Raw genomic sequence first — 24,247 nt, forward strand, 5'->3', positions numbered from 1 at the left:
TAAAGCCCTAATACTGTCAGAACTTCCTGAACCACTTCTCTCTAAAATGTTTTGTTTGCCTGCCCCAACTCAAGAGAAATCTCTATATAGTAAGAATACTACCTATATTTACACAACGGTAGACCTTCAACCTGTGGAAGTCACCTTACTCAGCCCGTTCACTCCTGTGCACAAAGGAATGAACCACCACAGAAGTTAGTACAACCGTGCAAAGAAAAGTTACATTCCTATCTTGCTGTGACTGATTACGCCTCACTGTACACTTCTCTTTAGCAGACAAGTTCAACAGTTCAATACTCTTCCTTGAGTACCTCTCTTCATCTATATATACCAAATGTATAATTTGTACATTAGTCAATTAAAAAAAATAATCAAATATCATAAACACAATAACTTTTGCCCCCATCTGTGAATACCACTTATCGGGATTCTCTCTTCGTTTTGGGACTGAGTTTGTAAAATGGAAAAGTTCTGATCATGACCACAGGACATGAACTTATGCTCCTTCCTGTATTTGCCTCAGAATATACCCCTTTACCATCCCTCCTGTAGCTCCTTTCTCATCTTCCTTAGCACTCTTTTTCCTTCATTTTACATTGGCCTTCTGGATCACATCTCTTTGAATTTTGTCAATCCCACTCCATAGCTTGGAGGTGTGCCAGGGGGATTCTGCGACTGTCCTTATGTCAGTTACCCCCGGAGATGTGGCACTCAGTGCAGTGGCTGCCACATTATGCTAAGGAGTTATTCTATAAAAGCATTCTCTTGCTCACTCTCTAAACCTGTCTCCTTTTTAGGGCTCGTCCTATTAATTCCGCAAGGAATAATAGGACGACAGTATAGTGTGTAAACCAGAGCTCAGAACTAAACCATCGGGCAGATCGGATTTCGGGCAGTGCATGTGAAAACCGCGTCCACAAGCCACCAGCCTCCCTCCCACATCCATCTGAAGCTTCCCCCAGCGTGCGCTCGGCCGGCCCCTCGCATTTCTCCTCCCCTAATTATTCACTTCACTTTTCACGGCCGCCAAGCCGTGACTCGCATTTCTCCTCCCCCAGCCCATGTAGACTCCAATTAACATCTTTAAGCTTTCTGTTCTGTTCTGCATTTTACATCTAAGGTTTCAGATGATGATTGAATTTATCTTTAAAGTATTCGGACTCTGTCTCTTTCAAGGAATTCAAAGGCATTGTAAACACATCCATCCTACTTTTTATTAACCTTGCACACATTCAATCACCCCGGAGATTACTTTTATTGTTATGAATATTTTCAGTCTACACTTTGGGACACTTCATCCTGTGAAAGTCCAAAGGTATCTCATTTAGAATGCCAAACACTGCCATAAAAATGACTGATTCATGTTATAATTGCAGTTTACTGTTGCTGTGACTGTGAGCTGATTTTGTTTCCGTATTTTCACGGCGTCCTTTCCCCGCCCCTCATTTCCTGTCACCTCCTTCCTCTGTCACTCCACTGAAGCTTCCTCTTCTGTTACACTCTCTTAGCCCTGTGACTACATACCACTACCAGTTACTTCTCACCTCCACTGCTGGACTATCTCTCCAGTATTCACTCTCACACTCTCTCCTCCCTACCTGTCCCATGCATCCTCATTTGTTTCCGATACCCTCTGTCTCCTTCTCCTCTGCCATGGGCTCTCTCTCTTTCTTTCTCTCTCTCGCCTTTGTAACACTTCCACTACCTTCTGCCCTCCCCTGTTTCTCTCTCTCTCTCTCGCTCTCTCTCTCCTTTTCCTTCTCAGTTTATCTTTCTCAATCACTCTTTTTCTTCTCCACTACGGCGCTCTCTGTCCAATAGTCCTTGGCACACTCTCCTTCCCGCCTGTCACCCCTTTCCACGCTGGCCCCTGTCACACTCTCCTCGGTAACAGTAACACTGCCCCTTTCCGCTGGTAACCTGCCTGCCCCCTTCCCTCACCGACGTTCTCTCTGCCACACTTTCCCATTCTCTGTTCACACCTCTCTCCAGTGACAGCGCCCCGCCTCTCCCCCGCAGGCCCCCAGCTGCAGCCTTCGCTTCTGTGCATCCACAGGCAGCACAGCAGCGTCGCGTGTGAAGAGAAGGGAAACAACACCAGCAGAGGCGCTCTTTCAACCTTCTGACTTTGATTTGACTTCAAGCCGCTATCACATAATCCAGATTATCATCCAGCACTTAACAATCGCCTTTTTCTATCACAAGGAGAGCTGCCCCCCTGCGCCGCCATCACCTGCATGCCAGTTCCTTCCTCATGCGCATTAGTTGTAGCCCTTCAAATAAAGTCAAGAAAGGGAGTTCTTTGAGTTATAACTTGTTTTATTAGAGTTTCCGCCCCTGGCAGCGAATGTGACTAGCATACAACAGGAAGAAAGCTAACAGATTTAATCTTGTCTTGCCAATGGATTTATTCAGCAGGATAGATTGCTGAAGGAGGGGGGTGTTAACAGCAAGGAACTGCAAATGGTAGACAGTTCCCTGAAAGTGCAAATCCGTGGGTTCTGCAGTCCCTGCAGGAGTCCGCAATAACCAGAAACCACCACCTTTTCACCATTTTGTGAATCACAACATTCCTGAGTAATTTGCCCAATACCCGCTATTTTAACTGATTTGCAGTGAAAAACCATCATGTTGTTTACTTTATTACTGCTGCTCCAGCGACCTCCTGCCCAGGATGTGATAAATAAATCATGGCCGCAGCAGGGCAGGCAGCAGCACAGAGGCACCTTTCCCCAACCCTCCTCCCTATTTGGGGACATGCTGAAAGCTTAGGTAGTATACATTCCTCTCATTGGTTACCATTGGCTTTGTCACTCACATTTGCTTGCTTTATATTTGCTGGGTTAGTATTTGCTACCTTTATTTTAGTCCATTAGCATGTCTTTGTCCCTCCTATGAAGCTTACCCTGTTCACCACCTCTCTGACAGGCTCTTTCTATTCTTAAACTTTTCGGGAAGTCTTTTTTTTTCTTTTCTTGTAAAACACTGCATGAGTGTGCATATTTTTTTGTGCTGTTTTCCTGAGGTACTTCTCTGCTCCCCCCCTCCCCGTTCTATCCTTAGATGCTCCCCCACCCACTACTCCACATTGTTTTCTCCGAGTCCTCACCCCATCCCTATGCAGCGCCCCACTTTGATCTCTCCACGTGGATCTCTCTCACACCCTTCTCTTCTCCCGCCCAGTGCTCCACATTGTCCTCTTTCTTGCCTGTCGTGCTCTCCTCTGGCCAGCATTCAACGTTCCTTCCCCAGGCACGCGCTTGGCCTCACAAAGGCTTGAAAGCTTGGAGGCAATCTGCTTCCCCGCCCCCCTGGTGTTTATGGCTTTTCTCGCTCGCTAATGCATTTTTTCCCCTCCCACCCTTTCTTTGATGTCCCCGTGGCTTCTGCCTGTCGCCTCCGTCCTTCACAGCCCCTCTCTGACGTGGAATCTCCAATTTGGGGACTACATCTTCAAAACAAGCCTCTTCATGTTGACACTTGCAATTAGAATCCTTTCTTTATTTCCTTTTATCCTTTCTTTCCTTCTTTTCTTTCCTTCCTTCCTTTCAATCCATTCTTTCCTTCCTTTCCTTCCTTCCTTTCCATCCTTTCTTGCCTTCCTTTTCTTTCTTCCATTCTTTCCTTCCTTTCCTCCCTCCCTTTCATTCCTTTCTTTCTTTACTTCCTCCCTTCTTCCTTCTGTCTTTCGTTCTTTCTTTCTTTCCTTCCACATTATCACTCAGCACCACCACAGCATCACTCAGCGCCACCCCAGCATGACTCAGCGCCACTCCAGCACCACTCAGCACCACCACAGCAGCACTCAGCACCACCCCAGCACCACCACAGTATCACTCAGCACCACCACATTATCACTCAGCACCACCACATCATCACTCAGCACCACCACAGCATCACTCAGCACCACTACATTATCACTCAGCACCACCACATTTTCACTCAATACCACCACATTATCACTCAGCACCACCACAGCACCAACACAGCACCACTCAGCACCAACAGAGCACCACTCAGCACCACCACAGCACCACCACAGCACCAGTCAGCATCATTCAGCACCACCACATTATCACTCAGCACCACCACATTATCACTTAGCACCACCACAGCACCACCACAGCACCACTCAGCACCAACACAGCACCACTCAGCACCAACACAGCATCACTCAGCACCACCACAGCATCACTCAGCACCACCACAACATCACTCAGCACCACCACAGCACCACTCAGCACCACCACAGCACCACTCAGCACCACCACAGCACCACTCAGCACCACCACAGCACCGCTCAGCACCACCACAGGACCACTCAGCACCACCACACCACACCACAACTCAGCACCACCACAGCACCACTCAGCACCACCACATTACAACAGGAAGAAAGCTAACAGATTTAATCTTGTCTTGCCAATGGATTTATTCAGCAGGATAGATTGCTGAAGGAGGGGGGTGTTAACAGCAAGGAACTGCAAATGGTAGACAGTTCCCTGAAAGTGCCACCACATCATCACTCAGCACCACCACAGCATCACTCAGCACCACTACATTATCACTCAGCACCACCACATTTTCACTCAATACCACCACATTATCACTCAGCACCACCACACCACCACCACAGCACCACCACAGCACCACTCAGCACCATCACTCCATTGCTCACCCACACTCCATCCCTCGCCCACACTCCATCCCTCGCCCTCTTGCCCTGCCTAAATCTCTCACCCTGCCTCTATCTCTCGCCCTCCCTCTATCTATCTTTCACCCTCCCTCTATCTATCTCCCTCACTATCCATCGCATCAGCACAGCATCACTCAGGGGCACCACAGCATCACTCAGGGGCACCACAACATCACTATGCACTACCAGAGCATCACTGAACGCCACAGCATCTCTCGACGCCGCCACAACATCATTCAGGGTGAAAATTGCAAAAAACACAGTTGATGGACAGAATGTAGAACAATGTCATACATTCACCCCAGTACAAGGATCTGGGCCTAAATCCATCGTTTTTTTGCACTCCACATCACCCTGGGTTAGACACTGGCTATATGCAAATCAGCTCTGACCCTGTGCCTCATGGGAACAGTCCAGTCCGAACTACCAAGCCATGTCTTTCCCAGACCGGAATCAAGCATCCAAGGACCGGTTTCTGGGTATCAGCCTTCATCAGCCTGGATAGCTTGACTCCAGTGGTGTGGAGAGCCTGGGACTCACGTCTGAGTATACCCAGCCCACTCGGGGTGAAAATTGCAAAAAACACAGTTGATGGGCAGAATGTAGAACAATGTCATACATTTACCCCGTACAAGGATCTGGGCCTAAATCCATCATTTCTTTGCACTCCACACCACCCTGGGTTAGACACTGGCTATATGCAAATCAGCTCTGACCCTGTGCCTCATAGAAACAGTCCAGTCCGAACTACCAAGCCATGTCTTTCCCAGACCGGAATCAAGCATCCAAGGACCGGTTTCTGGCTATCAGCCTTTATCAGTCTGGATAGCTTGACTCCAGTGGTGTGGAGAGCCTGGGACTCACGTCTGAGTATACCCAGCACACTCGGGTGAAAATTGCAAAAAACACAGTTGATGGACAGAATGTAGAACAATGTCATACATTTACCCAGTACAAGGATCTGGGCCTAAATCCATCATTTTTTTGCACTCCACACCACTCATGGGTTAGACACTGGCTATATGCAAATCAGCTCTGACTCTGTGCCTCATGGGAACAGTCCAGTCCGAACTACCAAGCCATGTCTTTCCCAGACCGGAATCAAGCATCCAAGGACCGGTTTCAGGCTATCAGCCTTCATCAGCCTGGATAGCTTGACTCCAGTGGTGTGGAGAACCTGGGACTCACGTCTGAGTATACCCAGCACACTCGGGGTGAAAATTGCAAAAAACACAGTTGATGGACAGAATGTAGAATAATGTCATACATTCACCCCAGTACAAGGATCTGGGCCTAAATCCATCATTTTTTTGCACTCCACACCACCCTGGGTTAGACACTGGCTATATGCAAATCAGCTCTGACCCTGTGCCTCATGGGAACAGTCCAGTCCGAACTACCAAGCCATGTCTTTCCCAGACCGGAATCAAGCATCCAAGGACCGGTTTCTGGCTATCAGCCTTTATCAGCCTGGATAGCTTGACTCCAGTGGTGGGGAGAGCCTGGGACTCACATCTGAGTATACCCAGCACACTCGGGGTGACAATTGCAAAAAACACAGTTGATGGACAGAATGTAGAACAATGTCATACATTCCCCCCAGTACAAGGATCTGGGCCTAACTATATTGTGTTTTTGCACTCCACACCACCCTGGGTTAGACACTGGCTGTATGCAAATCAGCTCTGACCCTGTGCCTCATGGGAACAGTCCAGTCTGAACTACCAAGCCATGTCTTTCCCAGACCGGAATCAAGCATCCAAGGACCGGTTTCTGGCTATCAGCCTTCATCAGCCTGGATAGCTTGACTCCAGTGGTGTGGAGAGCCTGGGACTCACGTCTGAGTATACCCAGCACACTCGGGGTGAAAATTGCAAAAAACACAGTTGATGGACAGAATGTAGAAGAATGTCATACATTCACCCCAGTACAAGGATCTGGGCCTAAATCCATCGTTTTATTGCACTCCACACCACCCTGGGTTAGACACTGGCTATATGCAAATCAGCTCTGACCCTGTGCCTCATGGGAACAGTCCAGTCCGAACTACCAAGCCATGTCTTTCCCTGACCGGAATCAAGCATCCAAGGACCGGTTTCTGGCTATCAGCCTTCATCAGCCTGGATAGCTTGACTCCAGTTGTGTGGAGAGCCTGGGACTCACGTCTGAGTATACCCAGCACATTCGGGGTGAAAATTGCAAAAAACACAGTTGATGGACAGAATGTAGAACAATGTCATACATTTACCCAGTACAAGGATCTGGGCCTAAATCCATCATTTTTTTGCACTCCACACCACCCTGGGTTAGACACTGGCTATATGCAAATCAGCTCTGACCCTGTGCCTCATAGAAACAGTCCAGTCCGAACTACCAAGCCATGTCTTTCCCAGACCGGAATCAAGCATCCAAGGACCAGTTTCTGGCTATCAGCCTTTATCTGCCTGGATAGCTTGACTCCAGTGGTGTGGAGAGCCTGGGACTCACGTCTGAGTATACCCAGCACACTCGGGTGAAAATTGCAAAAAACACAGTTGATGGACAGCATGTAGAACAATGTCATACATTTACCCAGTACAAGGATCTGGGCCTAAATCCAACATTTTTTTGCACTCCACACCACCCTGGGTTAGACACTGGCTATGTGCAAAACAGCTCTGACCCTGTGCCTCATGGAAACAGTCCAGTCCGAACTACCAAGCCATGTCTTTCCCAGACCGGAATCAAGCATCCAAGGACCGGTTTCTGGCTATCAGCCTTCATCAGCCGGGATAGCTTGACTCCAGTGGTGTGGAGAGCCTGGGACTGACGTCTGAGTATACCCAGCACACTCAGGTGAAAATTGCAAAAAACACAGTTGATGGACAGAATGTAGAACAATGTCATACATTCACCCCAGTACAAGGATCTGGGCCTAAATCCATTGTTTTTTTGCACTCCACACCACCCTGGGTTAGACACTGGCTATATGCAAATCAGCTCTGACCCTGTGCCTCATGGGAACAGTCCAGTCTGAACTACCAAGCCATGTCTTTCCCAGACCGGAATCAAGCATCCAAGGACCGGTTTCTGGCTATCAGCCTTCATCAGCCTGGATAGCTTGACTCCAGTGGTGTGGAGAGCCTGGGACTCACGTCTGAGTATACCCAGCACACTCGGGTGAAAATTGCAAAAAACTCAGTTAATGGACAGAATGTAGAACAATGTCATCCATTCACCCCAGTACAAGGATCTGGGCCTAAATCCCTCGTTTTTTTGCACTCCACACCACTCATGGGTTAGACACTGGCTATATGCAAATCAGCTCTGACTCTGTGCCTCATGGGAACAGTCCAGTCCGAACTACCAAGCCATGTCTTTCCCAGACCGGAATCAAGCATCCAAGGACCGGTTTCAGGCTATCAGCCTTCATCAGCCTGGATAGCTTGACTCCAGTGGTGCGGAGAGCCTGGGACTCACGTCTGAGTATACCCAGCACGCTCGGGGTGAAAATTGCAAAAAACACAGTTGATGGACAGAATGTAGAATAATGTCATACATTCACCCCAGTACAAGGATCTGGGCCTAAATCCATCGTTTTTTTGCACTCCACACCACCCAAATCAAATCAGCTCTGACCCTGTGCCTCATGGGAACAGTCCAGTCCGAACTACCAAGCCATGTCTTTCCCAGACCGGAATCAAGCATATAAGGACCGGTTTCTGGCTATCAGCCTTTATCAGCCTGGATAGCTTGACTCCAGTGGTGGGGAGAGCCTGGCACTCACATCTGAGTATACCCAGCACACTCGGGGTGACAATTGCAAAAAACACAGTTGATGGACAGAATGTAGAACAATGTCATACATTCCCCCCAGTACAAGGATCTGGGCCTAAATCTATTGTTTTTTTGCACTCCACACCACCCTGGGTTAGACAATGGCTATATGCAAATCAGCTCTGACCCTGTGCCTCATGGGAACAGTCCAGTCTGAACTACCAAGCCATGTCTTTCCCAGACCGGAATCAAGCATCCAAGGACCGGTTTCTGGCTATCAGCCTTCATCAGCCTGGATAGCTTGACTCCAGTGGTGTGGAGAGCCTGGTACTCACGTCTGAGTATACCCAGCACACTCGGGGTGAAAATTGCAAAAAACACAGTTGATGGACAGAATGTAGAAGAATGTCATACATTCACCCCAGTACAAGGATCTGGGCCTAAATCCATCGTTTTTTTGCACTCCACACCACCCTGGGTTAGACACTGGCTATTTGCAAATCAGCTCTCACCCAGTGCCTCATGGGAACAGTCCAGTCCGAACTACCAAGCCATGTCTTTCCCAGACCGGAATCAAGCATCCAAGGACCGGTTTCTGGCTATCAGCCTTCATCAGCCTGGATAGCTTGACTCCAGTGGTGTGGAGAGCCTGGGACTCACGTCTGAGTATACCCAGCACACTCTGGGTGAAAATTGCAAAAAACACAGTTGATGGACAGAATGTAGAACAATGTCATACATTTACCCAGTACAAGGATCTGGGCCTAAATCCATCATTTTTTTGCACTCCACACCACCCTGGGTTAGACACTGGCTATTTGCAAATCAGCTCTGACCCTGTGCCTCATAGACACAGTCCAGTCCGAACTACCAAGCCATGTCTTTCCCAGACCGGAATCAAGCATCCAAGGACCGGTTTCTGGCTATCAGCCTTTATCAGCCTGGATAGCTTGACTCCAGTGGTGTGGAGAGCCTGGGACTCACGTCTGAGTATACCCAGCACACTCGGTGAAAATTGCAAAAAACACAGTTGATGGACAGCATGTAGAACAATGTCATACATTTACCCAGTACAAGGATCTGGGCCTAAATCCAACATTTTTTTGCACTCCACACCACCCTGGGTTAGACACTTGCTATATGCAAAACAGCTCTGACCCTGTGCCTCATGGAAACAGTCCAGTCCGAACTACCAAGCCATGTGTTTCCCAGACCGGAATCAAGCATCCAAGGACCAGTTTCTGGCTATCAGCCTTCATCAGCCGGGATAGCTTGACTCCAGTGGTGTGGAGAGCCTGGGACTCACGTCTGAGTATACCCAGCACACTCGGGTGAAAATTGCAAAAAACACAGTTGATGGACAGAATGTAGAACAATGTCATACATTCACCCCAGTACAAGGATCTGAGCCTAAATCCATTGTTTTTTTGCACTCCACACCACCCTGGGTTAGACACTGGCTATATGTAAATCAGCTCTGACCCTGTGCCTCATGGGAACAGTCCAGTCTGAACTACCAAGCCATGTCTTTCCCAGACCGGAAGCAAGCATCCAAGGACCGGTTTCTGGCTATCAGCCTTCATCAGCCTGGATAGCTTGACTCCAGTGGTGTGGAGAGCCTGGGACTCACGTCTGAGTATACCCAGCACACTCGGGTGAAAATTGCAAAAAACACAGTTAATGGACAGAATGTAGAACAATGTCATCCATTCACCCCAGTACAAGGATCTGGGCCTAAATCCATCGGTTTTTGCACTCCACACCACTCATGGGTTAGACACTGGCTATATGCAAATCAGCTCTGACTCTGTGCCTCATGGGAATAATCCAGTCCGAACTACCAAGCCATGTCTTTCCCAGACCGGAATCAAGCATCCAAGGACCGGTTTCAGGCTATCAGCCTTCATCAGCCTGGATAGCTTGACTCCAGTGGTGCGGTGAGCCTGGGACTCACGTCTGAGTATACCCAGCACACTCGGGGTGAAAATTGCAAAAAACACAGTTGATGGACAGAATGTAGAATAATGTCATACATTCACCCCAGTACAAGGATCTGGGCCTAAATCCATCGTTTTTTTGCACTCCACACCACCCTGAGTTAGACACTGGCTATATGCAAATCAGCTCTGACCCTGTGCCTCATGGGAACAGTCCAGTCCGAACTACCAAGCCATGTCTTTCCCAGACCGGAATCAAGCATATAAGGACCGGTTTCCGGCTATCAGCCTTTATCAGCCTGGATAGCTTGACTCCAGTGATGGGGAGAGCCTGGCACTCACATCTGAGTATACCCAGCACACTCGGGGTGACAATTGCAAAAAACACAGTTGATGGACAGAATGTAGAACAATGTCATACATTCCCCCCAGTACAAGGATCTGGGCCTAAATCTATTGTTTTTTTGCACTCCACACCACCCTGGGTTAGACAATGGCTATATGCAAATCAGCTCTGACCCTGTGCCTCATGGGAACAGTCCAGTCTGAACTACCAAGCCATGTCTTTCCCAGACCGGAATCAAGCATCCAAGGACCGGTTTCTGGCTATCAGCCTTCATCAGCCTGGATAGCTTGACTCCAGTGGTGTGGAGAGCCTGGGACTCACGTCTGAGTATACCCAGCACACTCGGGGTGAAAATTGCAAAAAACACAGTTGATGGACAGAATGTAGAAGAATGTCATACATTCACCCCAGTACAAGGATCTGGGCCTAAATCCATCGTTTTTTTGCACTCCACACCACCCTGGGTTAGACACTGGCTATTTGCAAATCAGCTCTGACCCTGTGCCTCATGGGAACAGTCCAGTCCGAACTACCAAGCCATGTCTTTCCCAGACCGGAATCAAGCATCCAAGGACCGGTTTCTGGCTATCAGCCTTCATCAGCCTGGATAGCTTGACTCCAGTGGTGTGGAGAGCCTGGGACTCACGTCTGAGTATACCCAGCACACTCGGGGTGAAAATTGCAAAAAACACAGTTGATGGACAGAATGTAGAAAAATGTCATACATTTACCCAGTACAAGGATCTGGGCCTAAATCCATCATTTTTTTGCACTCCACACCACCCTGGGTTAGACACTGGCTATATGCAAATCAGCTCTGACCCTGTGCCTCATAGAAACAGTCCAGTCCGAACTACCAAGCCATGTCTTTCCCAGACCGGAATCAAGCATCCAAGGACCGGTTTCTGGCTATCAGCCTTTATCAGCCTGGATAGCTTGACTCCAGTGGTGTGGAGAGTCTGGGACTCACGTCTGAGTATACCCAGCCCACTCGGGGTGAAAATTGCAAAAAACACAGTTGATGGGCAGAATGTAGAACAATGTCATACATTTACCCCGTACAAGGATCTGGGCCTAAATCCATCATTTCTTTTCACTCCACACCACCCTGGGTTAGACACTGGCTATATGCAAATCAGCTCTGACCCTGTGCCTCATAGAAACAGTCCAGTCCGAACTACCAAGCCATGTCTTTCCCAGACCGGAATCAAGCATCCAAGGACCGGTTTCTGGCTATCAGCCTTTATCAGTCTGGATAGCTTGACTCCAGTGGTGTGGAGAGCCTGGGACTCGCGTCTGAGTATACCCAGCACACTCGGGTGAAAATTGCAAAAAACACAGTTGATGGACAGAATGTAGAACAATGTCATACATTTACCCAGTACAAGGATCTGGGCCTAAATCCATCATTTTTTTGCACTCCACACCACTCATGGGTTAGACACTGGCTATATGCAAATCAGCTCTGACTCTGTGCCTCATGGGAACAGTCCAGTCCGAACTACCAAGCCATGTCTTTCCCAGACCGGAATCAAGCATCCAAGGACCGGTTTCAGGCTATCAGCCTTCATCAGCCTGGATAGCTTGACTCCAGTGGTGTGGAGAACCTGGGACTCACGTCTGAGTATACCCAGCACACTCGGGGTGAAAATTGCAAAAAACACAGTTGATGGACAGAATGTAGAATAATGTCATACATTCACCCCAGTACAAGGATCTGGGCCTAAATCCATCATTTTTTTGCACTCCACACCACCCTGGGTTAGACACTGGCTATATGCAAATCAGCTCTGACCCTGTGCCTCATGGGAACAGTCCAGTCCGAACTACCAAGCCATGTCTTTCCCAGACCGGAATCAAGCATCCAAGGACCGGTTTCTGGCTATCAGCCTTTATCAGCCTGGATAGCTTGACTCCAGTGGTGGGGAGAGCCTGGGACTCACATCTGAGTATACCCAGCACACTCGGGGTGACAATTGCAAAAAACACAGTTGATGGACAGAATGTAGAACAATGTCATACATTCCCCCCAGTACAAGGATCTGGGCCTAACTATATTGTGTTTTTGCACTCCACACCACCCTGGGTTAGACACTGGCTGTATGCAAATCAGCTCTGACCCTGTGCCTCATGGGAACAGTCCAGTCTGAACTACCAAGCCATGTCTTTCCCAGACCGGAATCAAGCATCCAAGGACCGGTTTCTGGCTATCAGCCTTCATCAGCCTGGATAGCTTGACTCCAGTGGTGTGGAGAGCCTGGGACTCACGTCTGAGTATACCCAGCACACTCGGGGTGAAAATTGCAAAAAACACAGTTGATGGACAGAATGTAGAAGAATGTCATACATTCACCCCAGTACAAGGATCTGGGCCTAAATCCATCGTTTTATTGCACTCCACACCACCCTGGGTTAGACACTGGCTATATGCAAATCAGCTCTGACCCTGTGCCTCATGGGAACAGTCCAGTCCGAACTACCAAGCCATGTCTTTCCCTGACCGGAATCAAGCATCCAAGGACCGGTTTCTGGCTATCAGCCTTCATCAGCCTGGATAGCTTGACTCCAGTTGTGTGGAGAGCCTGGGACTCACGTCTGAGTATACCCAGCACATTCGGGGTGAAAATTGCAAAAAACACAGTTGATGGACAGAATGTAGAACAATGTCATACATTTACCCAGTACAAGGATCTGGGCCTAAATCCATCATTTTTTTGCACTCCACACCACCCTGGGTTAGACACTGGCTATATGCAAATCAGCTCTGACCCTGTGCCTCATAGAAACAGTCCAGTCCGAACTACCAAGCCATGTCTTTCCCAGACCGGAATCAAGCATCCAAGGACCAGTTTCTGGCTATCAGCCTTTATCTGCCTGGATAGCTTGACTCCAGTGGTGTGGAGAGCCTGGGACTCACGTCTGAGTATACCCAGCACACTCGGGTGAAAATTGCAAAAAACACAGTTGATGGACAGCATGTAGAACAATGTCATACATTTACCCAGTACAAGGATCTGGGCCTAAATCCAACATTTTTTTGCACTCCACACCACCCTGGGTTAGACACTGGCTATGTGCAAAACAGCTCTGACCCTGTGCCTCATGGAAACAGTCCAGTCCGAACTACCAAGCCATGTCTTTCCCAGACCGGAATCAAGCATCCAAGGACCGGTTTCTGGCTATCAGCCTTCATCAGCCGGGATAGCTTGACTCCAGTGGTGTGGAGAGCCTGGGACTGACGTCTGAGTATACCCAGCACACTCAGGTGAAAATTGCAAAAAACACAGTTGATGGACAGAATGTAGAACAATGTCATACATTCACCCCAGTACAAGGATCTGGGCCTAAATCCATTGTTTTTTTACACTCCACACCACCCTGGGTTAGACACTGGCTATATGCAAATCAGCTCTGACCCTGTGCCTCATGGGAACAGTCCAGTCTGAACTACCAAGCCATGTCTTTCCCAGACCGGAATCAAGCATCCAAGGACCGGTTTCTGGCTATCAGCCTTCATCAGCCTGGATAGCTTGACTCCAGTGGTGTGGAGAGCCTGGGACTCACTTCTGAGTATACCCAGCACACTCGGGTGAAAATTGCAAAAAACTCAGTTATTGGACAGAATGTAGAACAATGTCATCCATTCACCCCAGTACAAGGATCTGGGCCTAAATCCCTCGTTTTTTTGCACTCCACACCACTCATGGGTTAGACACTGGCTATATGCAAATCAGCTCTGACTCTGTGCCTCATGGGAACAGTCCAGTCCGAACTACCAAGCCATGTCTTTCCCAGACCGGAATCAAGCATCCAAGGACCGGTTTCAGGCTATCAGCCTTTATCAGCCTGGATAGCTTGACTCCAGTGGTGCGGAGAGCCTGGGACTCACGTCTGAGTATACCCAGCACGCTCGGGGTGAAAATTGCAAAAAACACAGTTGATGGACAGAATGTAGAATAATGTCATACATTCACCCCAGTACAAGGATCTGGGCCTAAATCCATTGTTTTTTTGCACTCCACACCACCCAAATCAAATCAGCTCTGACCCTGTGCCTCATGGGAACAGTCCAGTCCGAACTACCAAGCCATGTCTTTCCCAGACCGGAATCAAGCATATAAGGACCGGTTTCTGGCTATCAGCCTTTATCAGCCTGGATAGCTTGACTCCAGTGGTGGGGAGAGCCTGGCACTCACATCTGAGTATACCCAGCACACTCGGGGTGACAATTGCAAAAAACACAGTTGATGGACAGAATGTAGAACAATGTCATACAGTCCCCCCAGTACAAGGATCTGGGCCTAAATCTATTGTTTTTTTGCACTCCACACCACCCTGGGTTAGACAATGGCTATATGCAAATCAGCTCTGACCCTGTGCCTCATGGGAACAGTCCAGTCTGAACTACCAAGCCATGTCTTTCCCAGACCGGAATCAAGCATCCAAGGACCGGTTTCTGGCTATCAGCCTTCATCAGCCTGGATAGCTTGACTCCAGTGGTGTGGAGAGCCTGGTACTCACGTCTGAGTATACCCAGCACACTCGGGGTGAAAATTGCAAAAAACACAGTTGATGGACAGAATGTAGAAGAATGTCATACATTCACCCCAGTACAAGGATCTGGGCCTAAATCCATCGTTTTTTTGCACTCCACACCACCCTGGGTTAGACACTGGCTATTTGCAAATCAGCTCTCACCCAGTGCCTCATGGGAACAGTCCAGTCCGAACTACCAAGCCATGTCTTTCCCAGACCGGAATCAAGCATCCAAGCACCGGTTTCTGGCTATCAGCCTTCATCAGCCTGGATAGCTTGACTCCAGTGGTGTGGAGAGCCTGGGACTCACGTCTGAGTATACCCAGCACACTCTGGGTGAAAATTGCAAAAAACACAGTTGATGGACAGAATGTAGAACAATGTCATACATTTACCCAGTACAAGGATCTGGGCCTAAATCCATCATTTTTTTGCACTCCACACCACCCTGGGTTAGACACTGGCTATTTGCAAATCAGCTCTGACCCTGTGCCTCATAGAAACAGTCCAGTCCGAACTACCAAGCCATGTCTTTCCCAGACCGGAATCAAGCATCCAAGGACCGGTTTCTGGCTATCAGCCTTTATCAGCCTGGATAGCTTGACTCCAGTGGTGTGGAGAGCCTGGGACTCACGTCTGAGTATACCCAGCACACTCGGTGAAAATTGCAAAAAACACAGTTGATGGACAGCATGTAGAACAATGTCATACATTTACCCAGTACAAGGATCTGGGCCTAAATCCAACATTTTTTTGCACTCCACACCACCCTGGGTTAGACACTGGCTATATGCAAAACAGCTCTGACCCTGTGCCTCATGGAAACAGTCCAGTCCGAACTACCAAGCCATGTGTTTCCCAGACCGGAATCAAGCATCCAAGGACCAGTTTCTGGCTATCAGCCTTTATCAGCCGGGATAGCTTGACTCCAGTGGTGTGGAGAGCCTGGGACTCACGTCTGAGTATACCCAGCACACTCGGGTGAAAATTGCAAAAAACACAGTTGATGGACAGAATGTAGAACAATGTCATACATTCACCCCAGTACAAGGATCTGAGCCTAAATCCATTGTTTTTTTGCACTCCACACCACCCTGGGTTAGACACTGGCTATATGTAAATCAGCTCTGACCCTGTGCCTCATGGGAACAGTCCAGTCTGAACTACCAAGCCATGTCTTTCCCAGACCGGAAGCAAGCATCCAAGGACCGGTTTCTGGCTATCAGCCTTCATCAGCCTGGATAGCTTGACTCCAGTGGTGTGGAGAGCCTGGGACTCACGTCTGAGTATACCCAGCACACTCGGGTGAAAATTGCAAAAAACACAGTTAATGGACAGAATGTAGAACAATGTCATCCATTCACCCCAGTACAAGGATCTGGGCCTAAATCCATCGGTTTTTGCACTCCACACCACTCATGGGTTGGACACTGGCTATATGCAAATCAGCTCTGACTCTGTGCCTCATGGGAACAATCCAGTCCGAACTACCAAGCCATGTCTTTCCCAGACCGGAATCAAGCATCCAAGGACCGGTTTCAGGCTATCAGCCTTCATCAGCCTGGATAGCTTGACTCCAGTGGTGCGGTGAGCCTGGGACTCACGTCTGAGTATACCCAGCACACTCGGGGTGAAAATTGCAAAAAACACAGTTGATGGACAGAATGTAGAATAATGTCATACATTCACCCCAGTACAAGGATCTGGGCCTAAATCCATCGTTTTTTTGCACTCCACACCACCCTGAGTTAGACACTGGCTATATGCAAATCAGCTCTGACCCTGTGCCTCATGGGAACAGTCCAGTCCGAACTACCAAGCCATGTCTTTCCCAGACCGGAATCAAGCATATAAGGACCGGTTTCCGGCTATCAGCCTTTATCAGCCTGGATAGCTTGACTCCAGTGATGGGGAGAGCCTGGCACTCACATCTGAGTATACCCAGCACACTCGGGGTGACAATTGCAAAAAACACAGTTGATGGACAGAATGTAGAACAATGTCATACATTCCCCCCAGTACAAGGATCTGGGCCTAAATCTATTGTTTTTTTGCACTCCACACCACCCTGGGTTAGACAATGGCTATATGCAAATCAGCTCTGACCCTGTGCCTCATGGGAACAGTCCAGTCTGAACTACCAAGCCATGTCTTTCCCAGACCGGAATCAAGCATCCAAAGACCGGTTTCTGGCTATCAGCCTTCATCAGCCTGGATAGCTTGACTCCAGTGGTGTGGAGAGCCTGGGACTCACGTCTGAGTATACCCAGCACACTCGGGGTGAAAATTGCAAAAAACACAGTTGATGGACAGAATGTAGAACAATGTCATACATTTACCCAGTACAAAGATCTGGGCCTAAATCCATCATTTTTTTGCACTCCACACCACCCTGGGTTAGACTCTGGCTATATGCAAATTAGCTCTGACTCTGTGCCTCATGGGAACAGTCCAGTCCGAACTACCAAACCATGTCTTTCCCAGACCGGAATCAAGCATCCAAGGACCGGTTTCAGGCTATCAGCCTTCATCAGCCTGGATAGCTTGACTCCAGTGGTGTGGCGAGAGCCTGGGACTCACGTCTGAGTATACCCAGCACACTCGGGGTGAAAATTGCAAAAAACACAGTTGATGGCCTAATGTAGAAGAATGTCATACATTCACCCCAGTACAAGGATCTGGGCCTAAATCCATCGTTTTTTTGCACTCCACACCACCCTGGGTTAGACACTGGCTATTTGCAAATCAGCTCTGACCCAGTGCCTCATGGGAACAGTCCAGTCCGAACTACCAAGCCATGTCTTTCCCAGACCGGAATCAAGCATCCAAGGACCGGTTTCTGGCTATCAGCCTTCATCAGCCTGGATAGCTTGACTCCAGTGGTGTGGAGAGCCTGGGACTCACGTCTGAGTATACCCAGCACACTCTGGGTGAAAATTGCAAAAAACACAGTTGATGGACAGAATGTAGAACAATGTCATACATTTACCCAGTACAGGGATCTGGGCCTAAATCCATCATTTTTTTGCACTCCACACCACCCTGGGTTAGACACTGGCTATATGCAAATCAGCTCTGACCCTGTGCCTCATAGAAACAGTCCAGTCCGAACTACCAAGCCATGTCTTTCCCAGACCGGAATCAAGCATCCAAGGACCGGTTTCTGGCTATCAGCCTTTATCAGCCTGGATAGCTTGACTCCAGTGGTGTGGAGAGTCTGGGACTCACGTCTGAGTATACCCAGCACACTCGGGTGAAAATTGCAAAAAACACAGTTGATGGACAGCATGTAGAACAATGTCATACATTTACCCAGTACAAGGATCTGGGCCTAAATCCAACATTTTTTTGCACTCCACACCACCCTGGGTTAGACACTGGCTATATGCAAAACAGCTCTGACCCTGTGCCTCATGGAAACAGTCCAGTCCGAACTACCAAGCCATGTCTTTCCCAGACCGGAATCAAGCATCCAAGGACCAGTTTCTGGCTATCAGCCTTCATCAGCCGGGATAGCTTGACTCCAGTGGTGTGGAGAGCCTGGGACTCACGTCTGAGTATACCCAGCACACTCGGGTGAAAATTGCAAAAAACACAGTTGATGGACAGAATGTAGAACAATGTCATACATTCACCCCAGTACAAGGATCTGGGCCTAAATCCATTGTTTTTTTGCACTCCACACCACGCTGGGTTAGACACTGGCTATATGCAAATCAGCTCTGACCCTGTGCCTCATGGGAACAGTCCAGTCTGAACTACCAAGCCATGTCTTTCCCAGACCGGAATCAAGCATCCAAGGACCGGTTTCTGGCTATCAGCCTTCCTCAGCCTGGATAGCTTGACTCCAGTGGTGTGGAGAGCCTGGGACTCACGTCTGAGTATACCCAGCACACTCGGGTGAAAATTGCAAAAAACACAGTTAATGGACAGAATGTAGAACAATGTCATCCATTCACCCCAGTACAAGGATCTGGGCCTAAATCTATTGTTTTTTTGCACTCCACACCACCCTGGGTTAGACAATGGCTATATGCAAATCAGCTCTGACCCTGTGCCTCATGGGAACAGTCCAGTCTGAACTACCAAGCCATGTCTTTCCCAGACCGGAATCAAGCATCCAAGGACCGGTTTCTGGCTATCAGCCTTCATCAGCCTGGATAGCTTGACTCCAGTGGTGTGGAGAGCCTGGGACTCACGTCTGAGTATACCCAGCACACTCGGGGTGAAAATTGCAAAAAACACAGTTGATGGACAGAATGTAGTAGAATGTCATACATTCACACCAGTACAAGGATCTGGGCCTAAATCCATCGTTTGGTTGCACTCCACACCACCCTGGGTTAGACACTGGCTATATGCAAATCAGCTCTGACCCTGTGCCTCATGGGAACAGTCCAGTCCGAACTACCAAGCCATGTCTTTCCCAGACCGGAATCAAGCATCCAAGGACCGGTTTCTGGCTATCAGCCTTCATCAGCCTGGATAGCTTGACTCCAGTGGTGTGGAGAGCCTGGGACTCACGTCTGAGTATACCCAGCACACTCGGTGAAAATTGCAAAAAACACAGTTGATGGACAGCATGTAGAACAATGTCATACATTTACCCAGTACAAGGATCTGGGCCTAAATCCAACATTTTTTTGCACTCCACACCACCCTGGGTTAGACACTTGCTATATGCAAAACAGCTCTGACCCTGTGCCTCATGGAAACAGTCCAGTCCGAACTACCAAGCCATGTGTTTCCCAGACCGGAATCAAGCATCCAAGGACCAGTTTCTGGCTATCAGCCTTCATCAGCCGGGATAGCTTGACTCCAGTGGTGTGGAGAGCCTGGGACTCACGTCTGAGTATACCCAGCACACTCGGGTGAAAATTGCAAAAAACACAGTTGATGGACAGAATGTAGAACAATGTCATACATTCACCCCAGTACAAGGATCTGAGCCTAAATCCATTGTTTTTTTGCACTCCACACCACCCTGGGTTAGACACTGGCTATATGTAAATCAGCTCTGACCCTGTGCCTCATGGGAACAGTCCAGTCTGAACTACCAAGCCATGTCTTTCCCAGACCGGAAGCAAGCATCCAAGGACCGGTTTCTGGCTATCAGCCTTCATCAGCCTGGATAGCTTGACTCCAGTGGTGTGGAGAGCCTGGGACTCACGTCTGAGTATACCCAGCACACTCGGGTGAAAATTGCAAAAAACACAGTTAATGGACAGAATGTAGAACAATGTCATCCATTCACCCCAGTACAAGGATCTGGGCCTAAATCCATCGGTTTTTGCACTCCACACCACTCATGGGTTAGACACTGGCTATATGCAAATCAGCTCTGACTCTGTGCCTCATGGGAATAATCCAGTCCGAACTACCAAGCCATGTCTTTCCCAGACCGGAATCAAGCATCCAAGGACCGGTTTCAGGCTATCAGCCTTCATCAGCCTGGATAGCTTGACTCCAGTGGTGCGGTGAGCCTGGGACTCACGTCTGAGTATACCCAGCACACTCGGGGTGAAAATTGCAAAAAACACAGTTGATGGACAGAATGTAGAATAATGTCATACATTCACCCCAGTACAAGGATCTGGGCCTAAATCCATCGTTTTTTTGCACTCCACACCACCCTGAGTTAGACACTGGCTATATGCAAATCAGCTCTGACCCTGTGCCTCATGGGAACAGTCCAGTCCGAACTACCAAGCCATGTCTTTCCCAGACCGGAATCAAGCATCCAAGGACCGGTTTCAGGCTATCAGCCTTCATCAGCCTGGATAGCTTGACTCCAGTGGTGCGGAGAGCCTGGGACTCACGTCTGAGTATACCCAGCACGCTCGGGGTGAAAATTGCAAAAAACACAGTTGATGGACAGAATGTAGAATAATGTCATACATTCACCCCAGTACAAGGATCTGGGCCTAAATCCATCGTTTTTTTGCACTCCACACCACCCAAATCAAATCAGCTCTGACCCTGTGCCTCATGGGAACAGTCCAGTCCGAACTACCAAGCCATGTCTTTCCCAGACCGGAATCAAGCATATAAGGACCGGTTTCTGGCTATCAGCCTTTATCAGCCTGGATAGCTTGACTCCAGTGGTGGGGAGAGCCTGGCACTCACATCTGAGTATACCCAGCACACTCGGGGTGACAATTGCAAAAAACACAGTTGATGGACAGAATGTAGAACAATGTCATACATTCCCCCCAGTACAAGGATCTGGGCCTAAATCTATTGTTTTTTTGCACTCCACACCACCCTGGGTTAGACAATGGCTATATGCAAATCAGCTCTGACCCTGTGCCTCATGGGAACAGTCCAGTCTGAACTACCAAGCCATGTCTTTCCCAGACCGGAATCAAGCATCCAAGGACCGGTTTCTGGCTATCAGCCTTCATCAGCCTGGATAGCTTGACTCCAGTGGTGTGGAGAGCCTGGTACTCACGTCTGAGTATACCCAGCACACTCGGGGTGAAAATTGCAAAAAACACAGTTGATGGACAGAATGTAGAAGAATGTCATACATTCACCCCAGTACAAGGATCTGGGCCTAAATCCATCGTTTTTTTGCACTCCACACCACCCTGGGTTAGACACTGGCTATTTGCAAATCAGCTCTCACCCAGTGCCTCATGGGAACAGTCCAGTCCGAACTACCAAGCCATGTCTTTCCCAGACCGGAATCAAGCATCCAAGGACCGGTTTCTGGCTATCAGCCTTCATCAGCCTGGATAGCTTGACTCCAGTGGTGTGGAGAGCCTGGGACTCACGTCTGAGTATACCCAGCACACTCTGGGTGAAAATTGCAAAAAACACAGTTGATGGACAGAATGTAGAACAATGTCATACATTTACCCAGTACAAGGATCTGGGCCTAAATCCATCATTTTTTTGCACTCCACACCACCCTGGGTTAGACACTGGCTATTTGCAAATCAGCTCTGACCCTGTGCCTCATAGACACAGTCCAGTCCGAACTACCAAGCCATGTCTTTCCCAGACCGGAATCAAGCATCCAAGGACCGGTTTCTGGCTATCAGCCTTTATCAGCCTGGATAGCTTGACTCCAGTGGTGTGGAGAGCCTGGGACTCACGTCTGAGTATACCCAGCACACTCGGTGAAAATTGCAAAAAACACAGTTGATGGACAGCATGTAGAACAATGTCATACATTTACCCAGTACAAGGATCTGGGCCTAAATCCAACATTTTTTTGCACTCCACACCACCCTGGGTTAGACACTTGCTATATGCAAAACAGCTCTGACCCTGTGCCTCATGGAAACAGTCCAGTCCGAACTACCAAGCCATGTGTTTCCCAGACCGGAATCAAGCATCCAAGGACCAGTTTCTGGCTATCAGCCTTCATCAGCCGGGATAGCTTGACTCCAGTGGTGTGGAGAGCCTGGGACTCACGTCTGAGTATACCCAGCACACTCGGGTGAAAATTGCAAAAAACACAGTTGATGGACAGAATGTAGAACAATGTCATACATTCACCCCAGTACAAGGATCTGAGCCTAAATCCATTGTTTTTTTGCACTCCACACCACCCTGGGTTAGACACTGGCTATATGTAAATCAGCTCTGACCCTGTGCCTCATGGGAACAGTCCAGTCTGAACTACCAAGCCATGTCTTTCCCAGACCGGAAGCAAGCATCCAAGGACCGGTTTCTGGCTATCAGCCTTCATCAGCCTGGATAGCTTGACTCCAGTGGTGTGGAGAGCCTGGGACTCACGTCTGAGTATACCCAGCACACTCGGGTGAAAATTGCAAAAAACACAGTTAATGGACAGAATGTAGAACAATGTCATCCATTCACCCCAGTACAAGGATCTGGGCCTAAATCCATCGGTTTTTGCACTCCACACCACTCATGGGTTAGACACTGGCTATATGCAAATCAGCTCTGACTCTGTGCCTCATGGGAATAATCCAGTCCGAACTACCAAGCCATGTCTTTCCCAGACCGGAATCAAGCATCCAAGGACCGGTTTCAGGCTATCAGCCTTCATCAGCCTGGATAGCTTGACTCCAGTGGTGCGGTGAGCCTGGGACTCACGTCTGAGTATACCCAGCACACTCGGGGTGAAAATTGCAAAAAACACAGTTGATGGACAGAATGTAGAATAATGTCATACATTCACCCCAGTACAAGGATCTGGGCCTAAATCCATCGTTTTTTTGCACTCCACACCACCCTGAGTTAGACACTGGCTATATGCAAATCAGCTCTGACCCTGTGCCTCATGGGAACAGTCCAGTCCGAACTACCAAGCCATGTCTTTCCCAGACCGGAATCAAGCATATAAGGACCGGTTTCCGGCTATCAGCCTTTATCAGCCTGGATAGCTTGACTCCAGTGATGGGGAGAGCCTGGCACTCACATCTGAGTATACCCAGCACACTCGGGGTGACAATTGCAAAAAACACAGTTGATGGACAGAATGTAGAACAATGTCATACATTCCCCCCAGTACAAGGATCTGGGCCTAAATCTATTGTTTTTTTGCACTCCACACCACCCTGGGTTAGACAATGGCTATATGCAAATCAGCTCTGACCCTGTGCCTCATGGGAACAGTCCAGTCTGAACTACCAAGCCATGTCTTTCCCAGACCGGAATCAAGCATCCAAGGACCGGTTTCTGGCTATCAGCCTTCATCAGCCTGGATAGCTTGACTCCAGTGGTGTGGAGAGCCTGGGACTCACGTCTGAGTACCCAGCACACTCGGGGTGAAAATTGCAAAAAACACAGTTGATGGACAGAATGTAGAAGAATGTCATACATTCACCCCAGTACAAGGATCTGGGCCTAAATCCATCGTTTTTTTGCACTCCACACCACCCTGGGTTAGACACTGGCTATTTGCAAATCAGCTCTGACCCTGTGCCTCATGGGAACAGTCCAGTCCGAACTACCAAGCCATGTCTTTCCCAGACCGGAATCAAGCATCCAAGGACCGGT

Source organism: Lissotriton vulgaris, chromosome 2_1 (assembly GCF_964263255.1).
Source record: "Lissotriton vulgaris chromosome 2_1, aLisVul1.2, whole genome shotgun sequence".
Taxonomy (NCBI): domain Eukaryota; kingdom Metazoa; phylum Chordata; class Amphibia; order Caudata; family Salamandridae; genus Lissotriton; species Lissotriton vulgaris.